This window comes from Bolinopsis microptera, chromosome 1 (genome assembly GCF_026151205.1).
Source record: "Bolinopsis microptera isolate Bmic1 chromosome 1, MBARI_Bmic_1.0, whole genome shotgun sequence".
NCBI classification, from domain to species: Eukaryota; Metazoa; Ctenophora; class Tentaculata; order Lobata; family Bolinopsidae; genus Bolinopsis; species Bolinopsis microptera.
In genome coordinates, this window is record NC_087072.1 from 26,058,588 (window position 1) to 26,073,387 (window position 14,800).

A 14,800-nucleotide genomic window follows, 5' to 3' on the forward strand; every position below is an offset into this window, starting at 1 on the left:
GTTAAATTAATAAAAAAAATAAAATTAACTTAACCTTAACTAAATCAAAAACAAAAATCAAACGAAACGAAACAAATTGAAAACGAAAATGAAATACAAGAACAAAAACTAAAATTAAAATAAAATTCCTAAAAGCATTCTCAGCATAAACTTGTTGGTGTCCTACATTTACTTATAGTTCCCTGCCCCCTATTTAATAGATTGCCATCTTTATTAAAAATAATATAAAGTTTTTCAGTAAGGCAGAGATGAACAATCATTCGTAGCCCCCCTTGTAAGGAAAGCAGTTTGAATATATTTTCCAAGAAATTTTATATGGTGTTTGTTATCATTCAACTCCCATATTTTTCATAGATTAGCTTCCGTCTGATTTCGTAAGTTTTGTTTTGTTTTTTGTGTTTTCGTTTTTTTTTCTTTCTCGAGTTGAAAGACTTGTGTTAACTGAAACTTCTTAAAGTGTTTGTTCAGTAAGCCCAATATATTTGTGCTCTTTCTTTCATTTTCCACTGCAAGTTGCTTCATATATCACTGCTGCTTCCAGCATTGTCCGTTCAGTGGCACTTTCCGGCTTTCTGCATTGCACTTTTCGATTTAATTGGTAGTTCTTTCTAGCTTGTGTCTGTCTCCGCTAAGATGGGATCCTAACGTTTTGTAGCAACTGTAAGATACTTAATTGTGTTTCTGTTGAACATTTGTGAAATGGTGTCCTCTGGGAAGTGCTTGTCTATAATCGAGGAAGCTCTTGCCTATGTTTGTTGTACAATTTGCAGAAAGCCGGAAATGTGCCCCCTGAAACGGACTATCCTGGAAGCAGCGTGAATTGAAGCGAACTATTGCAGTGGAAAATTAAAAAAGAAAAGCACTTTCCCCAGAGGACACCAATTTCACAAATGTTAACAGAAACACAATTAACTATCAACAAGTTGCCTACCCAACGTAGGATCCATCTAGCGAGCACCAGAACACCAAGCTCAAAAGAACCTACAATTAAAACGAAAAACTAATTGCAGAAAGCCGAAATGTGCCCACTGAACGACAAAGCCTGAAGCAGCCGTGATAATGAAGCAACTATTGCATGGAAAATAAAAAAAGACACAAAAATATATGGCTTACTGAAAACACATTAAGACCCGTTTCCAGTTCACACACAAGCTCCTTTCAAACTCGAGAAGCTACGAAATCAGACGACTAACTAAGAAAATATGGGATTGAAAGCTAACAAACACCATTAAAAAATAACTTGGAAAATAATCAAACATTCTCAGCCCGTACAAGGGGTACAAAGAATCTGTCATCTCGCCTTACTGAAAAACTTTATATTATTTTAAATAAAGAGCAATCTATTAAAATAGAGGAGAACTCATAAGTAAATGTAGCACACCAACAAGTTTATGCTGAAGAAATGCTTTTAGAATTTTATTTAATTTATAGTTTTTGTTCTTGATTTCCTTTTCGTCATTTCGTTTTCGTATCGTTTGGATTTGTTTTTGATTTATTAAGTTAAGTTACTTTATTTTTTTTATTAAATACTTTTCAATTTTACAGAGTAACAGCAATAGATGAATATAAAAAAAGAATCGTGCAAAAATATCGCCCCCATCTGTACCAATATATGGTCACCAAACACGGTAAAACACATAGTGAACTATGTCCGCAGTTACTTGGACCATTAACATCGAATAATCTAAATCCGAAAAATTTATAAAAACTATTTATACCAAACAATCCATGGTGAATAACTTTGGATATAATCAAAATTTGTATTCAATACGGCAAATTCCAGATACATTAGATACAGGTCTGAAATGGTCATTAATTGTGAGAAGGTGTGCGGTGAAGTGTGATATGATGTTGAAAGTATGGAAGGTAGATAAAAAAAATTATAAAACAAAAATAATAATAATAGGGTAGCAAATAGACTAGCCTAGACTGTTGTTTCAACTATCCAATAAACATTCATGAGCTTAGTGACCTCAGCTTGAAAAGACTAGTAACACAATCCTGTCTACCTGTAAAGGATCCATTCCACATATATGGGTTCTGTAGAAAAATGATTTTTGCCATGGATTATTTGAGGTACATGTTGTTTGTGAATTCTGACTTACTTAGGTAAAAATGATGACACAATAGACAGACTGTCGAGTGGAACGCTTAGTCGAGAATGCCCTGATATAAAGAGAGATAGTGAGATCAGTATACAGGAATTAAAATTGTAAAAACTTTTGGGGAAAAAAATAAGATCAATTCAATCAAACTTTTGAGACAAAGGGAAGAATTCGACCAAAGCCTTGCACTTTTTGACATATTGCTCATGTGGATACTTGCGGCCCTCTTCAGACAGAATCATTTAATACTCTCTTGAGACTTTCTAATTTTATCACTAAGTAGTTAATTACAAGGGCGCCAGATTATGAAACATTTTCGAATTGGCTACGAACCAGGGAGAGGAGAAGCGCCCGGCGACGTTTCTAGATCAATGACTAAATATTTGTGCCATCTCTTCTGACCCATAACCAAGTTGTTGGCAGCCTTAGTATAAATTCGTCGCACTGACTATTCCAACATAGGCCCTTTAGGATAACATCGACTCCAAGAAGCTTTTCTAACTCTACATGCACAAGAGAGTGCCATCAAGATTGTATGCGAATGGAGGAAGATAATGATGTTTTTCCAGAAACATAAGCACTTAACATTTTGCAGGAAGGAATCGCTTTGTCTTAGTGCCCAGTCAGAGAGATAGTCTATATCCATTTGTAAATTAGTATTATCAGAAGATGAAGTGTATATTACGCCAGATTTATGTATCAACGCATACAAAACAATATCAGTAATTATCCGAAAGGCCAAGAGGAAAATCATTGATAAACAATACAAAAAGAAAGGACCCAGAAAATAGCCCTGGGGACACCAGAATAAACTAGAGGGTAGATGACATCTCATTACCAATAACCAACTCTTTGAAACGGCCTGCAGGTAATTGGTAAGAAATTGTGAGAAGTGACCACAATTTTATATAAGGCTTTAGCTTATGAAGAAGGAAACATGATTTACAGAATCAAATGCCTATCAAAATCAAAATCCTCAATCATGATTGATAATGTTTTCGTAAGAACAATGCCAGGCTATCCACAAAAGTCAACCATATGTTTGTGCATGACTTGTGTCTCTATAAAACCATGCTGCCTGGGATCAAGAATGGTACTTGTCAAAGAAGCATGTTTACGATTAACAAGCGCTTCAAAAACTATCATGACTAAACAAGTAAGGGATCCTTGGGTCTATAGTTTTCAACCTCACTTTTCTTACCTTTCTTAAATAATGGGACAACATTATGCATTTTCCCATTCTTGTGGAATGTACCGCTGTTTGTAAGATCCACGAAAATGCATTTTGAGGGTAAGCTAAACCTACGGAACATTTTGAGAATTTTTACCGTTCTGCCATCTGGTCCCTGGCTTTATTTGAATTAATATTTGAAAGAAGCTACGAACATCCCGATGATCGAAGTCAATTAACAAATCAGACATCAATTTGACATAAGAATCAGTGTCATAAAAAATTTGAAGGATCCGAAAACTGGTTATAAAAGAATGAATTGAAAAGTTCAGCTTAGCTTTGGGTTTGAACCGAAGCTGTCCAGAATAACTAACACAATTAGGAATACGGCAGGAGTTTAAGATTTAAACTTAACATGTACCAAAACTTCTTAGTTATTACGCTGGATCATCACTATTAAAAGATTGTCCTATTTTGGCTGAAGAAAGCCCTTAAAATCTTTACCGGGCTAGTAACAAACTTAACTCATCAGAAATAGAACAGAAATTTTAAATATAATCTGAGTCTAGACCTTTTACGGCATGAAGAAAAAATTTCACGTACGAACCACGGGGGTTGAAAACTCTGATTAATATTACTTTTAGAATATGTAAATCAACTAAATTCATAATGCAGTCTTTAACTAACTTCCAAGACGAAATCAGGATCTAGCAATCTAAGGAGCTTGCCAATTAATCGAGCAATAAATCATCGATTAATCAGTCCCAGTTTCTTTCTTATAAATATAGAATTTACGTTTAGGAAGTTTTTCATGCGGAAAAGGAGCTTTTAATTGCAAAAGTGACAGGAAAATGATCCAGAATTGCACCTATAAACACGGAATGAGATCACAGACATTCAAGTTATCGATGTGTATCATAATTAGCTGAGAAGAATTCGAATGAAATACCACATTTATGGGGGTTGATGTGATCAACTGGTGAGAAGAAAGATCACGAAAGGAATCTATGAAGGATTGCTCTATAGGATAAGTACTGGTGAAGATAGCCATCGTTGAGGAGATTAAAAACACCAATAACAATAGATTTTAGGGGATTCTTTTTATGAACTAGCTTGCCGAAATATAACTACCTATGCATCATGATTTAGTAACCCCAAGAGTTCCTACTCTATAACAAGTACAGAAACCAATACTCTCTTTGTTAGGAAAAGGCAATTTTAACGGCAAGCATTTCTGCACCTAGGATAACTGGTAGCCGGTTGAAGTGGCACGAGATCATACCGAACACCAAAAGAACACCACCTCCATTTTCCCTAAACTTTATAGGGTAATTAGGATCTTGAGATGATCCTTTCTCGTGCGGTCATTGCGGATGATTTCATATTAGAAGAAGGAAAGATTTCGTTGCTAGAAATAGATTTTTTGAGCCAAGTCTCATTATGGCAATTGATGTCAGGCGCCTCTATGTTAGCAAATGATTGAAAGTTCGTAATCTTATTAACCATCAAGAAGGGGATAGGGAGGAGCTTAGGTTACTGAATAGGAATAAGACCTGTACATTTTGGAAAGAGTATAGATAGGATTTGGGACCTGGATTAAGCATAGAAGAGTTAACAAGAGTTATCAAAAGAAAGTTAAGGAGAAAACCCAAAGAATGAATAAAGATACTAACGCCCTTAGCGGCTGGAATACTTTGACCTCTATTCATCTTACCAGGGAGAAGAACATTTTCTATAAACCGATGAGAGATAATTACAAAGAAAAGTTTGATGTGGAGTCAAGCAAGAAATGGTATAAGATAACTGCTGTCAAAGAGAGAGGGAATGAATATTAGAATCCTCGGGGAATACGGGTTCATGGACCTAGTCGTGTGAGAGAAGGAATTGGAAAGGTATCATGATGCGAGAATAGAAAGCAACATATATACTGATAATTGTAGTTGATGTGTGGGGTGCATGGAGAATTAAATGTGTAAATTTTGTTAGGTATAGTAACGTGTTGATATGAATATGTCATTTACTTGACTGAGTACGAGGCCTATTGCTGCAAAAGACCTATTCTAAGTCTAAACGATTCATGTCTAACATATGGAAAAATGGACAGTGACCGAATGTAACCTGAAATAGAGGCAAAAAATTGAGAAAAAGATTAAATCCGAGATTGTTTTGATTTTAATTTTAGGCGCAACAGTCTTAATCAAAAGATTAAATAAAGAAAAGAACAAAGATTTAAATTCCCAAGAATATTACCACCCTGTTCAAAACTTTGTTCGTTTCCAACAAACTTAAGCCAAGTGGACAGTAAACCTACTCTCACATGTGAGATGAAGCCCCACTCAGGTATAAAGTTCCATTACAAGATTAAAAGGTCCTCGATAAAAATTGAGAAACAGTCTATGAACACGCAATTATTTTTAGGCATAAGTCTTAAGTAGATTGTAACATCTAGACCTTCTTGCTATGTAGCATAATAACACTAATAGGAAAGACAACATTGACAATTTAATTGGCAGCGGGAAACGCCATTCTAGTTTTCGCTGATTTCTGGGCCACAATATGTCACAAAATTAGATTCTAATCGTTGCTCCTAATCTGATAATTCTAATGACAGTGACTGCTCCCTATTAAGAAAACTAACCGACCAACATTTTCGGTCGAGCCCTAAAATTACTAATACCAAATTTAAACCCCACAAATGCGTGTATAGTCTCTAAATCTTCTTTTTTGTCTCTGTGCTCTGCTCTCGGACTGTTTTCTTTTGAATGGAACTGTTTGTATACTTCAACAAATAGTGATTGTAACTTAGAGATAAACTGCTATATAATTATATTTTTGTTCACATAGCCATGTGTGTACGCGTTCACATAGCCATGTGTATACGCGTACTGCGTGACGCGCTTGTTTCACAAGTACAAAGTAGAATACTTCGGTCGCGCGCTACTGCAAGCGAGATAAGAGGGCTCTGGTTAGAGCTCTGGTTAGAGCAAATATTTTTGTACCAATGTTCACTTGACCATTGTTAATGGTCTGGCCCGGCGCGCAACATCCGTCAAACTACAGACTAGCGATCAACGTTCCCCGGCCGTAGCTCAACGGAGGGGGTAATCAGGGCGGCTCTTACTAATTCGCTCGCCCAAAAATTTCACGTGACTTTGGTTTTTATGGTTTTGCAGCCGTACAAAACGGTTTTACATAAACCCTTATCCCAACCCTAACCCTAACCATAACCCCGAAGCTAACCATAACCCTTACCACAACCCTAACCCTAACCCGAGCCCTAAACAATCGAATTCGTATTTTACTAGCCTGTCACGTGACCAAATCGGTTTTTTGCCCATAACTCTCCAGGGAAGCATTTTAACCCTACGTCATGGGGGGTGATTCGGAATCAGCGTCCAAAAATACACCGATTCCGATCACTTAATTTCATGCCCAAAGGGCCTTTTCACAAGAATTTTCTTAAAATTTGGGCGAGCGATTTAGTAGGAGCGAATCAGGGCACGTGTTAATGAAAAATGTACGTGTCCTTCCACAATCCCTTCTGTAGAAGCAGTATATCAGTATATGTAAAGTAACATAGGTGATAGGTGAAAGGCAATATGGATTTACAAATCTAATTTTATCCCATGGACTTATCAATTAAAGGCTGTACTGGTGGTAGTGTCATCGTTTGTCGTACTCAAAACTTTTCGCGGTTGCTAATGCCGGCCCATCGAGGAAAATCTTTTTACTTTGTTTTTTAACTAACCATTATAAAGTATGATTAGTCTTTGACCAAGTTTAATTGTCAATGAGAATGCACCCCAGCACTTTGCGCGCTCGGCAGCTTTGATGTTAGCGGCTACAAGCTAGGCAGCTGCCGATAGGATGCCGCGCGCGTTCAGCGTACGGCTTTTCGTTTTTGATTTTACAAAGCAACTTTTAATGATTATCAATGAAATTATTGGATATTTATAATTCGATATGTATTGATTCTTCTGTGGAAAATAAAAATTGTATTTTACTTAAAAAATTGTATTTTACTTAGGAGTGGTTTTGTCATACGTTGTATGACCCGCCGCGCACGAGTGCGCGGCTCCCCCTGTATCGTCGAAACTCTACAGGGGTATAGTGAAGCGACCGTGGGGGTCACCACGTGATACAAGAGTGGTTAAGATCCGTGTTGACCATTGATAATGATCTGGCCCGGCGCGCGCTACTTCGTAGCTCTTGCCATCGGGCCAAGAAGAAAGCGGCGCGCGCTACTTCGAAGAAATTTAGACGAGTAACATCCGTCAAAGATCCATGATGCTCGGAAAAGCTTAACAAGGTTTCGTATAAGCTGCCACAATATTTACATTGGTACCCCCCTAGTACCAAGAGAACATCGATGGTGCACTTTCTGCTTTTTCAGCAAGGGGCTTAAGCCTATTGAGGACGAAATTCATGTTCTAACTGACTGTTTACTCTGCTCCTCAGTTAGAGAAAAATGTAACTTCCATCCCAAAAATGTTAATGACCTAGCCGGTTTGCTATCCGATAAAACTCTAGATCCTGCAAAATTTACTGCCACAGCAAGAGCAATCCATTCAATTCTCTCTTTTATTTAGTTTTTATTGAATTTATATTGAATTTTTATATAGGGTAATTGTTATATTATGTGTATATTGTTTGAATAATTTTCTAATTCTCTCTGTGAACGAACAATTTACAGCCTATTGTAAGAGCCCAGATTTCCACTCAAATACTGGCCATTATGCTATAGGACCTCAAAATAAGATCGAAATCTACAAATCCGATCTACCGATCATAGAAAAATAGTATTATAAAACATTTCTATTTCATCCCTACACATTTGTAAACAACTAGAATTGTGTAACCTTAAATTATTTCAGAGTTATAACTATTGTGAATTCAATAAAATAATTATCACTTTTGTATCCTAGTGTCCTTGCATCCTTGAGACCTAAGTATTTTTGAGATTTGTTTTCTTCTATGTGAAGACAGTCGTTTTCCAAATCAAGAGGGATTGACAGCCTGTCAAGATTAGGACATTTGTCAAATACTATGAATGAAGGCTTTGCAACATTTAGTCTCAACTTGTTAATTCTAAGCCATTCATACACAATTTTCGTATCTTCTATAACATTGTCATATAGGTATAAGCCTCTAAAAATATTATCGAAATATAGTGCACTGTCATCTGCAAATAAGTAAGCAGTAGACTGTGTGCAATTACGACTAAGATCATTTATGCATATACCAAAGAGAATCGGTCCTAATATGCTGCCCTGTGGCACACCTGTGTTTACAGGATGATGATGATGAAAATCTTTTAAAAATAACTGGCTACAATGATCATTTTAATAACAATAAATAGTAGAGATCAAAAACTTTAATTTCCAATAGGGAAATTTATAGAAACACACCTAACAAATTTTACCCTGCTAATAGCTATTAAAAAAAACATTAATAGTTTCGTATAAAAATTATGATCTAAACAATTACTACCCTTCAAAAATTGATAAAAATGTTTATGTAACAAAATATTTGACTTTACCAGTCTCTTGACGTTTCAAAATGAAACTGAGGTTGAAGATGAAGTTACAAAAGGCCACTGGTTCTTAATGGTTACTGAAACAAACGTTATCCAAAATAAAAGTTTTAAAGCAGTCCATATCTGCTTTCCTGTGAACTGAACAGCTCAAATAGAAAAACTCATTCCCTTGTTATTACAACAATATTTAGTTTAAAGGTGATTGTTTTCAAATAAACATAGTCCAATAACACTATACTACACTTCAATATGCTTGGTATTTAATCCTTTATCATAATAGTAGCAAAATTAGCAAAATTAAATGCTATAATAAAGCCTTATCTTTTCGAAAGATTTATCTTCCGCTTAAGATTTAACCCCTTGCTTTCTACAATTTTAACACACACACTTATAAATATATCGTCCCTTGAACAGTTCAGTATGATGGAGCCCTGCTCAGTTGCTAGATCGACTATGGGCCTACCGCTGTTGCACAGGGTGATGATTCGTTCCGCTTGACATTGTAGATTTGTGTCCACAAGCTCACAACTTGATAGTAGGTGCAGTGCTGTTTGCTCATCCGAGCCACAGATGCACAGCGGAGAGGCCGCTGCTCTGTCAACTCTGAAGAGAAACGAGTTCAGTAGATTGTTCTTGTACATGAGACTCATAACCAATACTTCCACTTCGCGGCTCACTCCAAAGGGGATGGGAAGGGGGTTGCAGGAGACTCTTGGAATATCAGACCATCCTTCCATAAGTAGTAGGTTTTGTAGACTTTCTTGCCAAAGTAGCTCTGTGAATTGCTGTATCATTCCCTTGGTGTACTTGTAAGTCTTTGGGGATAGTAGCAGAATGTGGTCCAGGTTTCTGTGGCTGATTTCATCGAGGTCACAGGCCTGAACTTCTGTGTTAAAATGTTCTGCTTTCCATTGTAGGAACTTCTGCACCTCTCGGAGATGACAGAGCACTGTTGGGTTCTTTTCATTTAGCTGAGTTTTCACAAAGTCATAGTGAATGTCATGGAGAACCTTGAGGTAGTGTTTGATCGAGTTTATTCTTCCCAAAGTTTGGAGTGGTGGCACACCGTACCCAGAATGACTTCAAGAATGGCCCCATGGACGTTGAAAACAGCTCCAACTGCAGCTTTAGACACTCTGTACCATAGTTTGTTTATGTCTGACATATTTGAATTGTTCGTCCATATGGTAGAACCATAAAACAAGGTCGAGAACAGAATTGTTTTGGTCACTCTCACTATAACTGCTTGGTTCATGCCCCAGTTTCTGTTTGCATAACGGCTCTTACGAACCCAGCGGTATACTAGATTGTTGTATACATACTTACTATGCTGTTTGAAGGTTAACTTACTGTCCAAAATGACACCAAGAACCCTTGTCTGATCCGTTAACTGAATTGTTTTCCCTCCAAGGTTGAATGAAGTCGGGACTCCAGCATGATCATAGCAGTTAAAGCATATAATTTCAGTCTTATTTTTGTTGCAGTTAATAACCATGCGCCAACAGGAGGTCCAATATATTTACAGGAAGCAGTGAATTTACATTACCCCTTATTTTGGTGCACTGTTTTCTGCCTCCAAGGTAGCTTTCAAACCAGATTAGGATTTCAACCAAAGCAAAAACTAGAAAAGCTCCATTTCTTTCAGTCTGTAAAATTTCCTGTATCTTTACTGATAATTTTGAATGTTATAGTACCTTGAAATTCTTAAATGAGTGCAAGGGGAGAATTTTGACCCCACATTCTATTACACTTTGATGTTAGCATATGTAAATTCCACTACTAGACAATGTTTCATGTAGGGTATGCTAGACGAAAAGTATAGATGGATTGCAGAAAGTTTTCGAGACTTTATGGCTGGGGTGATTGGAGGCATTACAGCTGTTTATTCTACTCAACCCCTTGATACGACTAAAGTTAAAATGCAGACATTTCCTAATGAATATCGTTCTGTAATAGTAACATTATCGAAAACTTTCAAGCAAGAGGGCATCAGAGGTCTGTATGCTGGATCCATTCCTGCTGTTCTTGCCAATGTTGGTGAAAGTGCGACAGCATTCTTGGCTTATGGAAGGATCAGTTCTATAGCTCAATATATGACTGGCAGTAAAAGCCATCAAGAGTTATCCTTGTTGAGTCAAGCTTTCTGTGGTGCTGGCTCTGGAGCATGCGCTTCATTTGTCCTTACACCCACTGAACTGGTTAAATGCAGACTACAGACTCAGTATATCACTGGAAAAGCTGCAAAAGGTGTACCCACCAAACCATTTGCCATGTTCATGCACATTGCTACTAAAGAGGGACCTCTTAAACTTATGAGAGGGTGGACGCCAACATTATTGAGAGAAACGTGGGGCTATTTTTATTTCTTTGGTGGCTATGAAGCAGCAAAAAAAGTTCTAATGAAAGATCCTGATGAAATTTCTTTATGGAAAACTGCTGTGTCAGGCGGTGTTGGTGGAACAATGTGTTGGGGATTTGCTTACCCAATAGATGTTGTCAAGTCTCAGGTTCAGGTGGGGTCTCTTTCTTCTTTAAATGCAATGAAGAACATTTACAGCGAATTTGGTTATAAGGGATTTTTCAGAGGAATAACTCCTTGTTTAATGAGGGCTTTTCCTGGTTGTGGAGCCTTGTTCGTAGCTGTGGATTATACAAAACTAGCCTTTGACAAGGTAGCCTTTAAGCCTTACTAAACTTAATATTCATGAATTTAATTTGAAATCGAGAATATCAATTTTTACTCTTGTAATGAGCTTATTGGCGTGCTGTAAAAAAATGAAATCAAAATGTATATTTAGTTGAATTTCTAAGTTCCTTCTGCTCCTCATTTCAGACAAACAGATGCTGCAGAATATTAGTAAGTTGTATGATGTAGCCTGGACGTGGAGGTAATTTATAATTCTGCTTTTATTTTATAAATGAATTGGTTTTTGATAGGTTTAAGTTATTAATAGGTTTAAGTTATTAATAGGCTTAAGTTATTAATAGGTTTAAGTTATTAATAGGTTTAAGTTATTAATAGGTTTAAGTTATTAATAGGTTTAAGTTTTTAATAGGTTTAAGTTATTATTTGCAGCAATTTATTAATACAGCTTGATCTACAAGGAATACAAGGAATACAAGGAATACAAATTTAAAATCTTAAGCTACAATAGTAACTGTTAAGATAATAACAATATCATAAGATTTGAATTTATTATATTAATATAACTTAAACTAAAGTGAAAAATAAAGATTTTGATAAGAAAATATTTTGTTTACGGGCACTTTCAAAAACATCTGTCACGGAAAAAATGTTAAAATTTGCCAAAAATCAGTTTTTGTGGCATAATTTGGTGGATAATTTTTGGAACGGGATGAAACTCCAGGATATGGTGTGCTATACCCTAACCTTTACTATCTGCCACTTTTTGTTTCGATTTAGGGCTAAATCTGGTGGATAAAAGTGAAACAGACCAATCCACTTCAGGTGGCCTTTAAAAATATTTAATTCCATCTAAACTCCTAAAATATGATTGAGACTTAACAATAATCGTTATAACTTCATAATTTCATAAGTAGGGCCGGGATTTTTCTTAAGGGCCAAATTTGGTGGATATATTTTTTTACCTCTTTTTTAAGACTGTTATTTGTTAGCTAACATCAATTTACTGGTCTTAAAATGATGCAAAGGCAATGTTAAATCTATGGCATCAACTATGAAGTACAAGATTCAAGTTAAAAGGCTATTTTTGGTGGATATAAGTCAATATTAATTATTTAAACACGTAAATGTTACCAAAATATCAATAAATAAGACATCATCATGATTAGAAACAGTTGAAAAAGATGAAATATAAGATGTTGAACATTTATGCATAAGGTACTATGGCATTTTAAGCATTCAGGGCCAATTTGGTGGATAATTAACTCAAAAATACTTAAAATTTCGACCTGGATATTTTGATATCCATCAATTTTGGCCTTAAAAGTCGGCTTGAGCTTATCACATTTTGTGCTGAACAAGAAAAAGGTCTAAACAAACCAATATCAGTGTATGATTTCATAATAGAGCAAATCTAAGGCCAGAAATAGTGGATAAAAAAGCAAATTTAACCGTTTTTAAGCTAATTTCTTAGGCATTTATCCACCAAAAACGGCCCTAAATGGAGAATGTTTGGAACGTTTACTTGAAACTATAGCCCTTCTTTTCGACCTCAGAGCAATGATTTTCAGCTCTTTCGACCTTAAGATATAATTATTGGGCGTTGAAAGTGGATCACATACGTTATCAGTCAAGAAATCGTTATTTCAATCACTGAGGTAGGTTATTCACATTTAATATCCACCAATTTTAACCTTAAAAGTCGTCTTGGACTGAAAATTCTTTTGAACTGACTCAGCAAAGGGAATTTTCTATCTAGAAACAGTTGTAGTTTCATGATAGAACACATCTAGGGCCAAAAATAGTGGATACAAAAGCAAATTTTCCCGTTTTAGTACTTTTATCCACCAAAAACAGCTCTAAAGGCTGAAAGGAAACAGTTTGTTAAGTTCGTATGAAACTATATCCATTCATTATGGCCCTAGAGCAATAATTGTATACATTTTCAGCTTCAAGACGAGATAATTGGGGTCTAACAATGGATAACCTGCATTATTGACTCAGAAATTGACTTAAAATTAAATCAATCTTGAAGCTCCAATATATCCACCAAAAATGGCCTAAAAATTAAATCTTCTATGCTATCATAATTATAAACTTGAAACGATTTCCGACCTGATCCGTTCACTGAGTAAAGCTGGTGAACTTGTTGACCAATATAATTTTTTCAGTTGAAAATTTTCGGTATTGAATTTTATTTCATCGTTTTATTATCCACCATATCTAGCCTTAAAATTGAAATCTTTCTTTATTTTCGCCTTTTATCATAGAGGCATATCGATTTGCTACAATTCTATCTTTAAATAATCACCATAAATTAACCACACGTAAAGTTACAGGCCAACAAATGATATATCCACCAAACCCCTCTGAAAAGTATATCCACCATTATTAGCCCTGATTTAAATGCGTGTATCTCTGTTCATAGACATAGTAGACATTTTATTCTTTTTGTAAAGGTTGAACTATCGCAAATCCTATGCTGAAAAAAAGTTTAATCAAAATATTGAGTTTATCCACCAAATGAGAGCTTCTAGAAGTTGAAATTTTTCCCGTGACAGATTCGTTAACATAGTTTTTGAAAGTGCCCTTACAGTCGCCTTGATAATGCTGTAATGCTTGAGCCAGGCCACTTTGCACTCGTTGTTGCGCGAAAAGAAACAAAAGCGCTGGTACAGTGATTTTCAGTGTTCATGTACTGGTCAGAGAGTCGACGAACTTCTTGCGGTTGTTAAAACACGTAGTGGCAAATCTAGCAACAACTCTCGTGAGGTGGACTTGACTTTCGTTCGTGATTAATTCAATGATTTCACTGTTGCTCCAGGGATGACAGTGTAAACAGAATAAGATGTTGCAGATGGTTTGATTGAATTTGATATGATTGACTGGATCTTGTCTAGGACTTTTCGCCTCGATGTAGCGTTAAGATCACAATGGTTAAGGAAGTGATCTTCATTCTCAATAATACCAGAACGTAATACTATATTGCACCAGGAGCATATTCGCTCATCTCGAGGAGTTTGATTATATCGGCCAAGTTCAATTTCGAGTAGATGTGCACTGACCCGCAGTCTAAATTTTACCATGGTCATGAGATTGAATTTTAATGGAATGATGTCATAGTTTGGACGATTTAAAGTTTATTTCATCCGTAAATTAATATTGCAGTTGTTGATACTTATGGAAATGTAAATGTTCCTTTAGTCTACAATGACAATTTTGTAATATGTCGACACACTATAATTTTGACACTTACCGGTTACTGAAGTGAACTGAAGGCATATTTAATATTTCCACATAAACCTAAAGTCTCGTCCTCTTGCCTTCACGTGCCCCACTGACCC